Here is a 16,138-nt window from a genome sequence, read left to right as displayed (position 1 = left end):
CAATCATCAAACATACCAACTTGCAGCCCTAGCCTCAAATTTTTATTTTATTTTGAATTAGCCATAATCGTGCATCTGGCAACGGTCATTAAACATACCAAATTGTTTCAGGGCTGCGGCTCCCAGCATTATACCGAGACCACCGAAAGATAGATCTATTTTTATTTTATTATACGCTGTGGCGGCTATACAGTTTGATTGCGCCGATGAAACTTCGGCGCATTTTTTACCTTTTTTTTTTTTTAAAGTTTTTGAGTTTTCCAGCCAATGTGTCTCAGATATATTATAGATACTCTATAATATATCAAGATTTCAGCTGTCTGCGTTGTCAGAATTTCCTGAAGATTTTCCGCAAAAGATGAGCTAATTAGAAGGTCTGAATCATAACAAAAACTCTAAAGCCTATTTTCTCAGAAAAAGGGAAAAAATGGTTTACGCCAGTTTGTCAAACTAGGGACGATTTTACGAGAATTTAAAAAAAAAAAAATTGGCTACTGACAGATAAATACAATCACACAGTTTCAAAAAACATCCAATGTTCTAAAAGATGATGGATGGAGTTATGACATTCTGAACGTGACATTTACTAAAAGGCAAATTTCAATACTTTTTAACCCTTAGGGGCACACCAACCTTCATCGCTCTTGCTCAATTGCCCTCCAGTTACAGTGCAACAGAATGATTGATTTATGGTTGCTAAAACTGGCGTCACGACATCTAGGTTATTGACGCCGATGCAGCAGTGTTTTAGTACAACTTACTCGCACTAAGATGATTCCGTTACAGTAAGTGTTATTACCATTCATATCTCTAGCTACACTATTGTTAATCCTGCTATGATTCAATACAGGATGAAATCCAGTGGCAGATTATAATTGCACAGTGTATTAGAGACTGAACATAAACACTTAATCAGTGCCTATGCCTTCTCCCCACCCATATGAGGACCTGGAAGAACTGGGCACTGGTCGCTGGTGACTCAGTAGGTTGTTTTTTTGTTGCGGTTGAACCAGTAAAAACAATCATTTTAAGGGATTTACGCAATTGAAATTAAATCCTAATATTTTTAAAAGCACTTCGTTAAATGGAATATAACGTCCCCCATAAACATATACCCATAAACATATAAAGCGATATTCACAGACTTAACTCTTATTGGGGTAAACATAACAATATATATCTCTTTTCATGCGTCAAACTACTGTGGTTTAATTAAATAATTCTTTGGTGTCAAATGGAAACGATGATAATTTTCGCAGAGAGAGAGAGAGAGAGAGAGAGAGAGAGAGAGAGAGAGAGAGAGAGAGAGAGAGAGAGAAAGGGGGGAAGAAAGAGGAGAAAAACAGAGGAAGAAAGAGAGAAAAGGAGCGAGAGAAAGAGAGAGAGAGAGACAGCAAAAAGAGAGAGAGAGAGAGAGAGAGAGAGAGAGAGAGAGAGAGAGAGAGAGAGAGAGAGAGAGAGAGAGAGAGAAATGATTGTTAAGTGAACGCCGCCGCAAGTAACTTCAGTTCTTAGTGGGCATTACGTGACCAGTGTAGGAATGTTTTTGCCAAAACAGGAGGGCTTTCCTTTCTACGACTCGGGAAAAAGAAAATAAATCTTTCTTTCCGTTATTTTAGTAACTTTAGTTATACATCAGATCATATGTTACCTGTCTGTCTATAATGTACATACTCACATGTCATGGTAATCATATGTTAGTATTAATGTACTGATGTACTGCCTACTTCATCCTAAATATAAGCTTGTGAGCCCAAATCTGGAAATCTTGAATATATGTTAATTTGTTAATCTATTTTTTCTTTTGTAATATTTGAAATCTTCTTTCTGTATCTCCTCTTATCTTCTGTTACTTCTTTCAAATGAATAATAATAATAATAATAATAATAATAATAATAATAATAATAATAATAATAATAATAATAATAATAATAATAATAACTGATCTCTTCTTTCTGAATTTCCATTACCTCCTAACACTTCTTCCAACTGAACTCCATATTCTTTAGAAGCTTGAACTTCAAGTCAGTGGCCCCTGTGGTAGGCTTGTTCTACATGAATACTAGGGTACATCCTCTGAATAATAATAATAATAATAATAATAATAATAATAATAATAATAATAATAATAATAATAATAATAATAATAATTTTGACCACTAAACTCTGGAATTCTCAACTGTCATATGTTTTTCCTGTACTTTGACCAGTCAATCTCAACTCGCCACCTATTCAACTTTATTCACGACACCCCTCAGGCCGCTTAAAAAAAAAAAAAAGCAGAGATTTCCACTGAATTTTTAGTTTTCTGGAAAGAAAACTATTATGCCGGCTTTGTCTGTCCGTCAGCACTTTTTGTGTCCACCCTCAGTTCTTAAAAACTACTGAGGTTAGAGGGCTGCAAATTGGTATGTTGATCATCCGCCCTCCAATTATTAAACATATCAAATTGCAGCCTTCTAGCGTCAGTGATTTTTATTTTATTTAAGGTTGAAGTTAACCACAATCGTGCTCCGGCAACGATATAGGCCAGGCCACCACCGTGGCGTAGTTAAAGTTTCATGTGCTTTGGCTCATACAGCATTATACCGAGACCACCGAAAGATAGATCTATTTTCGGTGGCCTTGATTATCAAATACGCTGCCCAGAAAACTCGACTGCGCCGAAGAAACTTCGGCGCATGTTTTCCTTGTTTTTTTATATTGTGGGGTAAATAAAACATCTCCGAGAGACCAAGTTAGTCTGAAAACGTAAAGGAAGGAGAAAGGTTTTATGAAAAAGTTCCTCGTAACTTTCCCCCCGAGCGTAGAGCCTTTAATAAAATGCTAATGCCGGAGACACGCACAACATGTATTTGGGGTTCCTAATATTGTGGTGTTTATAATGCGAATATTTCCCTTCCCGTCCCACCCCCGCCCCCAGCCTTCCTCTGTTCTTTTTTCCATATTCTCGATATTCTTACAAGACTGGAAGGAGAGGAGATGCTGGCTGAGAGAGAGAGAGAGAGAGAGAGAGAGAGAGAGAGAGAGAGAGAGAGAGAGAGAGAGAGAGAGAGACCAGGAGAAGGGAGACGTGAGGAAAAAACATATAAATGTAACATGAAAAAGAAGAATATTCTCTCAGTCTCCCTACGGATGTTGTGCAATTCGAACCTCAAAAATTCAAGAGAAGATGCAAGCATTATAATCCTAAAGCAATTCTCCTTGTATTTTTATAACTTACATAAATTTTTATCTATTTATTTATTATTTTACTAATTTATTTCTCTTCCCTATTAACTGATCTATTCTTTCTGTATTTCCCATTACCTTCTGTTGCTTCTTTCAAATAACACCGTAATATTCTTTGGAAGTTTCTTGAATTTCAAGTCAGTGGACCCTGTGGTGGGCTTGTTTCGTATGAATAGGGTTCGTCTTCTGAATAATAATAATAATAATAATAATAATAATAATAATAATAATAATAATAATAATAATAATAATAATAATAATAATAATAATAATAATAATAATAATAATAGTGTCCTAATGCCAGCAATGGAAATAGGGACATATGACAGTAGAGTCTTTACGAAACAAATATATATATATATATATATATATATATATATATATATATATATATATATATATATATATATATATATATATATAAAAATGGCTCAAGCATGCTGAAGGTATGGTAAACTAAGATGATGTAACAGAACAATAGGGACACTAAAGGGACACTAATCCAGTGACATCAGGAATAAAACGGACACTTAAGGGACACTAATCCAGTGACATAAGCAATGTAATGGACACTAAAGGGACACTAATCCAGTGACATAAGCAATATAATGGACAGTAAAGGGGCACTAATCCAGTGACATAAGCAATATAACGGACACTAAAGGGACACTAATCCAGTGACAACAGGAATAAAACAGGCACTAAAGGGACACTAATCCAGTGACATAAGCAATATAATGGACAGTAAAGGGACACTAATCCACTGATGTAAGCAATATAATGGACACTAAAGGGACACTAATCCAGTGACATAAGTAATATAATGGACAGTAAAGGGACACTAATCCACTGATGTAAGCAATATAATGACACTAAAGGGACACTAATCCAGTGACATCAGGAATAAAACGGACACTAAAGGGGCACTAATCCAGTGACATAAGCAATATAATGGACACTAAAGGGACACTAACCCACTTGCATAGGCAACAAAATGGACACTTAAGGGCCACTAATTTGATATCATAATCAACAAACTTTAAGATTCCTTCCATGAATATCATAAAAACACTCGCAGGGTGTAGCAGTTAGATACACATACACACACACATACACACTACACTTGGAAGTATGTGTACGTATTTTCTTGTTAAATGCTCTGTCCAAAAACGATAAACAATTAATAAATCTATTGATATTCAAACCCTCCTTCCGAAGGCGCTGAAAGTCAGCTTCAGAACGCATCCGGAAATGAAGTGTTTCATGATGGATTTGAATGCAAGAGAGGTGGTGTTACTGGCCGTTCATGTGGTCTGTACAGTGGGCGGAAAACCGTTACCTTAGGAGGAAACGCGGATCAAAGTGTTTCGAGTTTTTTATTTCATTTTTTTAAAGAAGTGTTGAATTAACGTGTGTCCAAAGTGTTTGTAGTAGAGGGGTCATATCTGCTTTTAGGTTTGGTGGGAGGGGTGTTTAGGTTTAGTGGGGGTGTGTTTTGATTCAGGGGGATGTTTGGGTTTAGTGGGGGTCTGTTTATGTTTAGTTGGGTGTGTGGTTAGGGTTAGTGTGTGCATTTAGGTTTAGTGGGTGGTGTGTTTAGGTTTAATGGGGGGCATGTTTAGGCATGGTGGGACGGGTGTTTAAGTTAAGTGGGGGTGTGTTCTGGTTTAGTGGGTGTGTGTGTTTAGGTTTAGTGGGGGGATGTGTATAGGTTTAGTGGGGGTGTGTTTTATTTAATGGGAATGTGCTGAGGTTTAATGTAGGTGTTTCAGCTAAGTGGGGGCGTGTGTTTAGGGTTAGTAGGGATGTGTTTAGGTTTAGTTGGGGGGTTGCATTTAATTTAGGGGTTTTTAGGATTACTGGGGGGATTCTTTTAGCGGGGACATGTTAATGAAGACCACAACATGTGTTACTTCCTTTCTTCGTTAAATGATCGACTGCCATTCAAAGTGTTCTCGGCAACGCCTGGTTGGTCAACTAATATATATATATATATATATATATATATATATATATATATATATATATATATATATATATATATATATATATATATATATATTTATATATATATATATATATATATATATATATATATATATATATATATATATATATATATATATATATATATATATATATCAACATTAACCTACTTCCATTAACTAGGCAGGAATTACAAGTAGAGCAAGAAGATTAGTGATTAAATGGGAAACTAGTATCCTAAGATGGTCTAACCATGTAGAAAGAATGGCCGATCATAATAAGTTGGTGGAAAGAACGTATAATTCAGAGGTATTAGGGAAGCCTAAAGAGAAGGAGGAAGGGTGAGAGAGAGAGAGATAATGGGAAGAAAGGCTTACAAAGGATGTGAGAGAGGTATTGGAAAGACAAGAGTTAGTGGCCTCTTGTATATGAAGAGTTACAATGTGCTGTTGATGGGCCTTCTTTGTAAGTGCATGAAATGATATTTGTTTAAAACAAGAATGTATCAGTGACTTCCATGTTGTTTCGTCTCTGAGGCCAACACTCTGTAAAAGGGAAATGGGTTTCATCCTGGTGACTACATTTTCTCCCTCTCCCCCTCTCATATGACGTCATACCCAAAATGGGTCTGCATATGGTAGTGGCCCACCAGGATATTATGGAGGTGGCTAACCTTCACAGAACTCCACGCCTCTCTCTCTCTCTCTCTCTCTCTCTCTCTCTCTCTCTCTCTCTCACATACACAAACACAAATACAGACGAACAATTTATATTCATCATATCTACTCAGGAACAAACGGTTATGAACTGATTATCCAAAAATAATTCACACATTTTTTTAGGAATTTTGGGTGTAGGTACAGGTAAAATCTATCTCTCATCACCTCAATAATGACAGTCTTTCCCCCTCTCTCTATATCTCTCTCTCTCACACACACATACACACAACCACATACACAAACACAAATAAACACGAACAATTATATCCATCACCTGCCAAAAAAAAAGAATTCTTAAAATCTTTTGGCACAGGTAAAACCTCTCTCTCTCTCTCTCTCTCTCTCTCTCTCTCTCTCTCTCTCTCTCTCATTACCTCCTTGTTTACACTGCCTATGACTGGTGGCTCTCTAGTGGCCCCTAACCTATAAAGCTCTTAGGTAACCCAAAAGTTCAATACATAAAGGAATTGTGTGTGGGCCTCTGAACGCACCAGTAGTGAAGCGGATGTTGGAGCTATGGTTTTTTGTGAGTGTGCGTTTTTTTTTCGTGACGTCATTCGACCATTCAACGACTTTGCCGTGACTTGGCAGAATTTTGTCTAAAGCGTCTGGTTGGTTTTAATTTTTTTTTTTTACGTGGTGTATGGCCCATACTCTTGAGTGTATTATGGGTGTCTATGCAAGCTAATGATGTAAGTTTGTATGTAAACCTATATATATACTGTCTATATATGTGTGTGTGTATAGACACAGGTATATATATATATATATATATATATATATATATATATATATATATATATATATATATATATATATATATATATATATATATATATATATATATATATATATATATATATATATATATATATATATATATTTATCATATACAGTGTTATATGCAACAAAAGGGGGCACTAGCCCATTGGCATAAGCACCAAAAGGGACACTGAAGGGACACTAATCTAGTGATGTAAGCACCAAAAGGGACACTAGTCCTGTGACATAAACAACAAAAGGGCCACAAAAGGGACACCAATCTTCTAACATAAACAACAAAATGGCCAATAAAGGGACACTAATCCTGCGACTTAAGCAACAAAAAGGCCACTAAAGGGACACTAATCCTGCAAGTAATCCAGTGACATAAACAACAAAAGGACCACTAAAGGGAGGGACACTAATCCCGTGACATAAACAACAAAGGGCCACTAATCCTGTGACATAAACAACAAAAGGGCCACTAAAGGAGGGACACTAATCCCGTAACATAAACAACAAATGGCCACTAATCCTGTGACATAAACAAAAGGACCACAAAAGGGAGGGACACTAATCCCGTGACATAAACAACAAAGGGCCACTAATCCTGTGACATAAACAACAAAAGGACCACTAAAGGGAGGGACACTAATCCCGTGACATAAACAACAAAGGGCCACTAATCCTGTGACATAAACAAAAGGACCACTAAAGGGAGGGACACTAATCCCGTGACATAAACAACAAAGGGCCACTAATCCTGTGACATAAACAACAAAGGACCACATAAAAACAAAGGACACTAATCCTGTGACATAAACAACAAAGGGTCACTAATCCTGTGACATAAACAAAAGGACCACTAAAGGGAGGGACACTAATCCCGTGACATAAACAACAAAGGGCCACTAATCCTGTGGCATAAACAACAAATGGCCACTAATCCTGTGACCTAAACAACAAAGAACACTAATGGGACACTAACCCAGTGATGTAAGCAACAAAAGGGGTCACTAAAGGGACACTAGTCCTGTCACATGAGCAACAAAAGGGTCTCTAAAGGGACATTAATCCAGTGACATAGACAAGAAAAAGGACACTAATCCAGTGACATTAGCAACCAAATGAACTCTAAAGGGACACTAATCTTGTGACATAGACAACAAAATGGCCACTAAAGGGACACTAATCCTGTGACATAAGCAACAAAATGGTCACTAAAGGACACCAATTCAGCGACATAAGCAACAATAGGGCCACTAAAGGGACACTAATCTGTGACATATGAAACAAAAGGGACACTATTCCAGTAATATAAGCAACAAAGGAACACTACATATTCGTAATTAAGTGATTATTTTTTATATATTCGAAATTTAGTATTTATTTTTATATTTCCAAAATTAAGTAGTGATTTTTTTTGTATATTCATAATTAAGCAATTATTTTCATATATTCGAAATTAAGCAATTATTTTTTGCATATTCGAAATTATGCAAGTATTTTCTTTATATTCGAAATTAAGTCATTATTTTTATGTGTTCGAAATGGAGTAATTATTTTTTTATATATTCATAATTAAGTAATTATTTTCATATATTCGAAATTAACTATTGCCATACGTTCGAAATTAGGTCATTGTTCATATATTAGAAATTATGCATAAGACATAATTACATAATTTCTAGTGTTGAAAAATTACTTAATTTCGGATGTATAAATATAATTACTTAATTTCAATATATGGATAAGACTTATTTTCCAATATATGGGAAAGACTTAATTTCCCATATATGAAAAAGACTTAATTTCCAATATATGGAAAAAGACTTAATTTCCCATAAGCGAAAAAGACTTAATTTCCAATGTATGGAAAAAGACTTAATTTCCCCTACATGAAAAAGACTTAATTTTCAATATAATTCGAATATATGAAAATAATTACTTAATTTCTATTATTTGAAAATATTTATAATTATTTGCAATTAATAGAAATTAAGTAATTATTTTCATATATTCGAAATTATGCCTTTTTCACATATTGGAAATTAAGTCTTTTTCATATATGGGAAATGTCTTTTCATGTATGGGAAATTAAGCCTTTTTCCATATATAGGAAATTAAGTTTTTTCATATATGGGAAATTAAGTTTTTTCATACATCGGAAATTATCTTTTTCATATGTAGGAAATGAAATCTTTTCATATATGGGAAATTAAGTCTTTTTCATATATTGGAAATTAAGTCTTTTCATATAGCCTATTATAAATTAAGTCTTTTTCATATCTTGGAAATTAAGTCTTTTACATATATTATAAATTAAGCCTTTTTCATATATTTGAATTGAAGTCTTTTTTCATACATTGGAAATAAAGTCTTTTTCCATTTATTGAAAATTAAGTCTTTTTCATATATTATAAATTAAGTCTTTTTCATATATAGGAAATGAAGTCTTTTTCCATATATTGGAAATTAAGTATTTTTCATAATTGGAAATTAAGTAATTATATTCATATATTCGAAACTAAGTAATTTTTCAATACTACGTAGAAATTGTCATTATTTCTTATATTCAAAATTAAGCAATTACTTTTATATATTCGAAATTCAGTCGTGCTTAGAATAAGGTTTCAATGACGTAGCATCTTACCAGAATGAGTAGCTTGGTAGCCAAGGCTACGCCTAACCTAGTCCGGTCCTGACCGTTTCTGCCGTAAGTCATTTAGGCCGTAACACCCAAAACAACGCAAGACGTTATGTTTATGGTATTTACCTTCATTATTTTATGCTTTCCGTACATCCCCAAGGGACTGGTACTAAACACGGCGCCCATTTTGCACGTAAATTTGCTTATGGCCGAAACGACCCGAACTCGCCAAACCTACCAAACTTCGTGCTCTCGCTAAATCAATTAGATTTATAACTTCACAAAAGCAAATTTAACCAAGATCTGTTAAATACAACCAATTTTAACTTTGAAAAGAATAATAAAAGTTGTGTTTATGTTGATGTGTCGTCCTAGACCCTCTAGTTTGCATAGAGTTATGGAAGCTGTTGGGAAGACCGTTTCTAGATCTGTTTGCGACTGCAAAGATTAAAGAGACGGGAGTTGTAGCAGCGTATAGGCCTAGGCCTATACTTCATATTAATCCTTTTTTAATAACGAAGAAAGTCGCTTTTACAATGGATTTCATAGCATATAAAATGCAACATTTTCACTTTAAAACGGACTAAAGAAACTGTTTTCTATAAATATGCTGTCCTTCGTACTGACATACTCTCTGGGGGACATTTTTAAAGAGACGAGACCTGTCGACACAACCGGTTACCTATAGGTCTAGCCTATACTTATTACGAAGCTACTCTTAAAACAGAACGATCGTTTTTACTTTCCATGATATAGCGTATATAACATAGATAATCTTCTGATTGTAAAATTGAAATCGTCATTGCAATAACGTCATAATAACATGGCGGAAATATAAGACATGTTGACGTAGAAGCTTACCAACTGCTAACCGGACATGAATCTGCAAGGCGCCCATTTATAGGCTTGAATAATTTCAGTATGCTTCACTTACCGACGAAAACTGTTAATTGTGCTTTCTCCCGAAGAATTCTTGCGTCTATTTCTGCAATCACGAAGTTGCACAACGAAAAACACACAGAAAATAAACGAAAAACCGAGAAAAAGTTTCCGCGGGTTCCTGGTATTTTAAAGAGTGCCCCACCAAGGAAGATCGTCAAACTACGTAGTAGTGGTATGAGTATACATAATAACATCTTTAGTTATCATTGACCATTTATAATACAAAGATAAATTTAATACACACAGACACACCCACAAACAAACACAAACACACACATATGCTCGTATATATATAAATATATTTTTTCTAAGTTATCTTCGGACTATAGACGGTCAATGATAACTAGGTGCAGTCTTGAAAACCCAAGAGCCGGCGGAAATCTTTATTTTTCTCGCTTGTTCGTTTATTTTTTCGTGTGATTTCGTTGTGCAGCTTCATGAGAGCGGAAATGGACGCAGGAATTCTACAGGAGAGAACAGAATGAACATATTTTCGCAGGTAAGCAAAGCACAGTGAAATTGTGAAGCCTATAATTGTCTGGTTGGCAATAGATAATGCTTTCTGTGTCAACATGGCTTATACTTCTAGCAAAATATTATGATATATTTGAGATGATGATTTCAGTTTTGCAATCAGAGCATAATCAGTGTTATATACCCCATAATAACTAAATCTAAAACGGTCTAGCTCGTTATTAAAGAGGCTTAGTAGAAAATATGGGCCTAGGCTTATAGGTAACCGGTTGTGTAACGAGTCTCGTCTCTTAAACGTTAAACCATACTTTGTGAAATAACATCCTTACATCTTTCTATCTATCTATTTATCTATCTATATATGTGTGTGTGTGTGTACTTGTATGTAAATATATATGAAGGCACTCAGATATATAGGCCTAGGTTGTGAAAAGCATCCAAATGTAACGAACATCACGCTGGAATGTAACTAAATGATATGATATGATTTATATAAGCTAGAAACGGGTAAACAGAATTACATTAACCACCATATTCAGGATATCTTGACATACTTCGGACTTGGCCTACAGTCAGGACTCGGTCATTCCAGTCACCAGTAGACGAGTAACTGGATTAGTACTAGGTAAAAGGTTCTTATCAGCTTGACAAGCATTCTAATGACTTCTGAAGGCCTATCACGGCTTCATAACGGGTTACAGGTAAGGCGAGAGTGGCCCACGTGTTTTGACAAGAGGGATAATGTAGACATTTCTAAAAGATTGTAGATTCCTTTGAATTTGAATACTTCGTTGGGAGAGGATAGGCCTAGCTCATTCATGCACGTATATATAATATTGTCAGTCCCCGTGGACGGAATTACGAAAATACATGTAATTACTCATACACACGTATGTATACATTACATAAATGCTTCATACACACGTAAATGCACGAGATGAATTTGAATATTGCGTTGAGTGAAGATAGGCCTAGTTTATTCATGAACATATAGCATGATATTATAAGTCACAATGAACGGGTTACAAAAATATGTACAAATACTCATACACGTATACGTATACCATTACCTAAATGCTACAGACACGCATATGTATACGAACATACACAGGTATTAGTGGATATACGCAGCCATACACACGTGCACGACAAAAGAGTTCTGAATTGTCTGATAATACGTGCGGTGTATGTGTATGGTCTATGGGCGTAATAACGATGAAGTGAAACAGGAAAGGAAAGGAGGATCTCAAATGATATGTCCTTGGATAGTTGGGCCATAATTAATAGATAGCGATGTTGTGAACTCCAAGGCTTAATAAAAAGAAACCCGTTAGATTGACATTTATCATTCACAGGCCGCACAGGCGGGGATTGGTCCTCCTGGTTAATCTATGAAAATGTTTCTCGTGTGCAGAAAACGCTACTTAAAAAAATGAGATTTTAGGTATTAATGAGAATTAAGAGTTTTTTGCGTTTGTACGTGCGTGTACGTGAATGTACGACATCGTGTCTATACGGACACCGCCACAGATGATGATGATGGAAGCGGGGATGTTGGCAGCCCTGAACCGTCTGGCCTCTGACTCAACTCCTGGGGAATGTCAGTCAATATGCCACTAAGCTTCGTTCATAAAAGTTTTATTTCGTTTCATTTCTAACGTAAAATGAATCATATTATTTACAGGAAGCGTTATTTTTCTTCGTTTTTTATTCATATTTATTTTAAATGTAATTATTCATAAAATTAATGAGATTAAGTTGTTTAAATAATAGCTTTAAATGAATAAAAAATAGTTAAAAGATTTCGGGTGAACGATAATTTCGCGATTTTTCCTAAACGTTGGCCCGCAATACTTGGGCTTCCTGTCTAGTGGCTCAAGGGTTGGGACAGTGTAGCCAACGAAATGTGTCCTCCACCTACTTGCCAAAATAAAGGTGCAGAACCAGACAGAAACCACACATCATTTCCTAAATAATACTTAAGTTATTAATAAGTAAACAGAATACTAAGAATGTCAAATATATATATGTAAAAATACATCACGCATTGATTATGAGAAAGCACACCCTGATCGCTCGGTGTTGGCAACACTGCGTAGAAGACTGCATACTGGAGTCTATTTTATTCCTCAACATTGTAATATTTTTTGCTTTTCTTTTCCTTGAGAGCCGATTGATGACTTTTCCCTCAATCGTCGTAAATAAATTCATCAATGGAGAATGTGTGACGATGGGAATCTTGGAGTTAAGGAAAGAAATTACGATAATAAAGTGGGAAGAAGACAATGAATGCTAAGAGTTCAATGTGATCACAAGATGGAAGATCAAATACTACGTTATTTCTCCTTACTTGGGAATAATATGGAGATATGAATAATAATGATTATTCCAGTGTTTCCACAACCACACATATACACCCACACACGTTTGGCCTCTCCTTCTGATCATCCGTTAGAGTAATGACCACACCCAACTGTATAGCTGTGCTTTGGTTAAATACATGTATATATATGTATATATATACACATATATAGTATATATATACATTATATTACACAGTATATATATGTATGTATGTATAGCACACAGACACATATATGTGTGTGTACATGGGATTAAACCGTCCCTCCTCTGTGTAAAATATTATTTCGTCGTTTAATGAAATAATAAACTCCCAAGTCTCTAGACCTACTTAAGGGCTGTATGTAGTTAGTAAACTAATAAACAAAATAATATCTCATAAACAATGCAATACCTTCAACAGTAAAGAGATATACAAGTGACGGAATAAACCTGTTTAGACCTAATCCCTAACTAGTGACATTTTTTAATCTAATTTAATAATAAGCATTCTTGAGGATAATTCACAAAGATAATTGTAGTTTCACTAGGCCCAAGTATCAATTCATTTTTATTTCTGGAGGCCTCGGCTGGTCCTCCACACCCAAAATAATCCAGAAACAGCAACAGCAATAGGCCTAGTTGCTGTAGTTGTCTCTGATTTGCTGATCTGCTGTTGTGCCGTTAGGGGACACCTTAGTGGCTTAAGCCTTCCTCCTCTGATGTCTTTAGCTCACCTCCACACCTGAAATGAAAAGGAAAAACAACATTAACAAAAGACCTATAAAAACAGAAGCATCAGTCGCGAATCTTGAACCTAAACCTAACCTAAAAGTCAACATGTCCCTCTGGACAGGGGTCAGGTGACAAAACTGACCTTTTTTTTTTACCTTATAGACTACGAAATTTTATATATTCATTTGGCATTCGTCTTTAGCAGTGTCTATGAATCTGCCTCTCGGGGCAGCTGGAATATTTTGCTGTTGTCGAACAGAGAGAGAGAGAGAGAGAGAGAGAGAGAGAGAGAGAGAGAGAGAGAGAGAGAGAGAGAGAATGGTCCTTCAACTCTGAGAGAGAACAAAGCTCTAGGAATTTAGAGAGAGAGAAAAAGAGAGAGAGGGAGAGAGAGAGAGATTTTTTTGAATTGAGAGAGAGAGAAAGTTTGTTAAATTGAGAGAGAGAGAGAGAGAAAAAAATGATCCTTTAATTCTGAGAGAGAACAAAGCTCTTGGAATTTAGAGAGCGAGAGAGAGAGAGAAAGAGAGAGAGAAAATTTTTTTGAATTGAAAGAGAAAGTTTTTTTAAATTGAGAGAGAGAGAGAGAGAGAGAGAGAGAGAGAGAGAGAGAGAGAGAGAGAGAGAGAGAGAGAGAGAAAGCTTTTTAAATTGAGAGTGAGAAAGTTTTTAAAACTGAGAGAGAGAGAGAGAGAGGTTTTGGAATTTTGAAAAAGTGTGAAAGAGATGCCTTGGAACTGTGGAAGGCATACCATCAGTTTGCAAGATGAGATGTCAGTGAACTTTGTCTCTTCATTATTTTATGGGAAATTATTTAAAACAGAGTAGGATCCTGTTATCAAGACTAATAACAAACAAGTAATAAATACGCAGAAGTTTCTTCGGCGCAATCGAGTTTCCTGTACAGCGTATAATGAAGGCCACCGAAATTAGATCTACCTTTCGGTGGTCTCGTTATAATGCTGTATGAGCCGCGGCCCATGACACTTTCAGCCACGGACCGGTGGTGGGCTGTCCTATATCGTTGCCAGACGCACGATTATGACTAACTTCAACCTTAAATAAAATAGAATAAAAATTACTGAGGTTAGAGGGCTGCAATTTGGTATGTTTGATGACTGGATGGTGTACGATCAACATACCAATTTGCAGCCGTCTAACCTCAGTAGTTTTTAAGATCTGAGGGACAGAAAAAGACAGAATAAAGTGCGGACGGAAAGACAAAGCCGGCACAGTAATTTTCTTTTACAGAAAACTAAAACTAGAATTATCTCCTCAATATTAATTTTAATTCGGATCAAAACTTTGATTTATTTTAAGACATTAAAATGAACCCAATTCGAAAACTGGTCACAGACTCTCTCAAAATGCCCCTAACGAACTTTTCATTTAATAAACACTGTAGAATAATATTAGTAGAAAATTCGACAGCAAAGCAACTAAAGTGAATAAAAAGAAAAATTCAAGAAGAACAACGTTTAGATCTTCATCACGGTTCCAGTATCAGGCCAACGTGAAATTGTCACTCCAGGAAGCGTCGGAGGAAAATCCACATAACTTCGAAGCACTGAACTGGAACAAGAAGCATCACATTGCACTTGGAAAGAAGAAGAAGAAGAAGAAGAAGAAGAAGGAGAAGCAGAATAAGAAGAAGGAGGAGGAGGAGGAGGAGGAGGAGGAGGAGGAGGAGAAGAAGAAGAAGAAGAAGAAGAAGAAGAAGAAGAAGAAGAAGAAGAAGAAGAAGAAGAAGAAGAGCTAGCCATTGTGAACATAGGTCTAGGTACTTCTGTCTCTGATGAAATCACGAAAAGTGAAAAGTATGTTTTGACAATATTTTGACGAATTCACTGTTTTATTCTTGCTCTAAGAGCAAGGGCCCCTGCTAACATACACTAACCACGTTAGTCTAAACAACAAACAACTACATACGAGAGAAAGAAGAGAGTATAGGAATTTAGGGCAAGAGCAGGATTAAGATTCAGTACTGATGCACTGGACTTGACTGCTTCCGGTAGAGTCAGTTTCTTTCAGCTTCTGCGTAAGCTTCGTTTAGAGAACAGGCGTCGTTGATATTATGAATAATTCTTAAGTGTAATAGGTAGATAATTTAATCATACACGAACTAAAATAAGTATTTATATATATGTAAGAAGTTAGAAGGTGTTTTCGATCGTTTGGTTAGTCAGTCAGTACGAAAAGTTGATTAGATTCAGTTACACTACTTAACGGTTTTTGAATTAATATGAAAGGATACGAGGAAATAATCGTCTTTTTTTTTTTGTCATTTTACGGAGCATA

Source organism: Macrobrachium rosenbergii, chromosome 24, assembly GCF_040412425.1.
Source record: "Macrobrachium rosenbergii isolate ZJJX-2024 chromosome 24, ASM4041242v1, whole genome shotgun sequence".
Lineage (NCBI taxonomy): Eukaryota > Metazoa > Arthropoda > Malacostraca > Decapoda > Palaemonidae > Macrobrachium > Macrobrachium rosenbergii.
The sequence above is the reverse complement of the archived record's forward strand: the minus strand, read 5'-3'. Positions refer to the sequence as shown.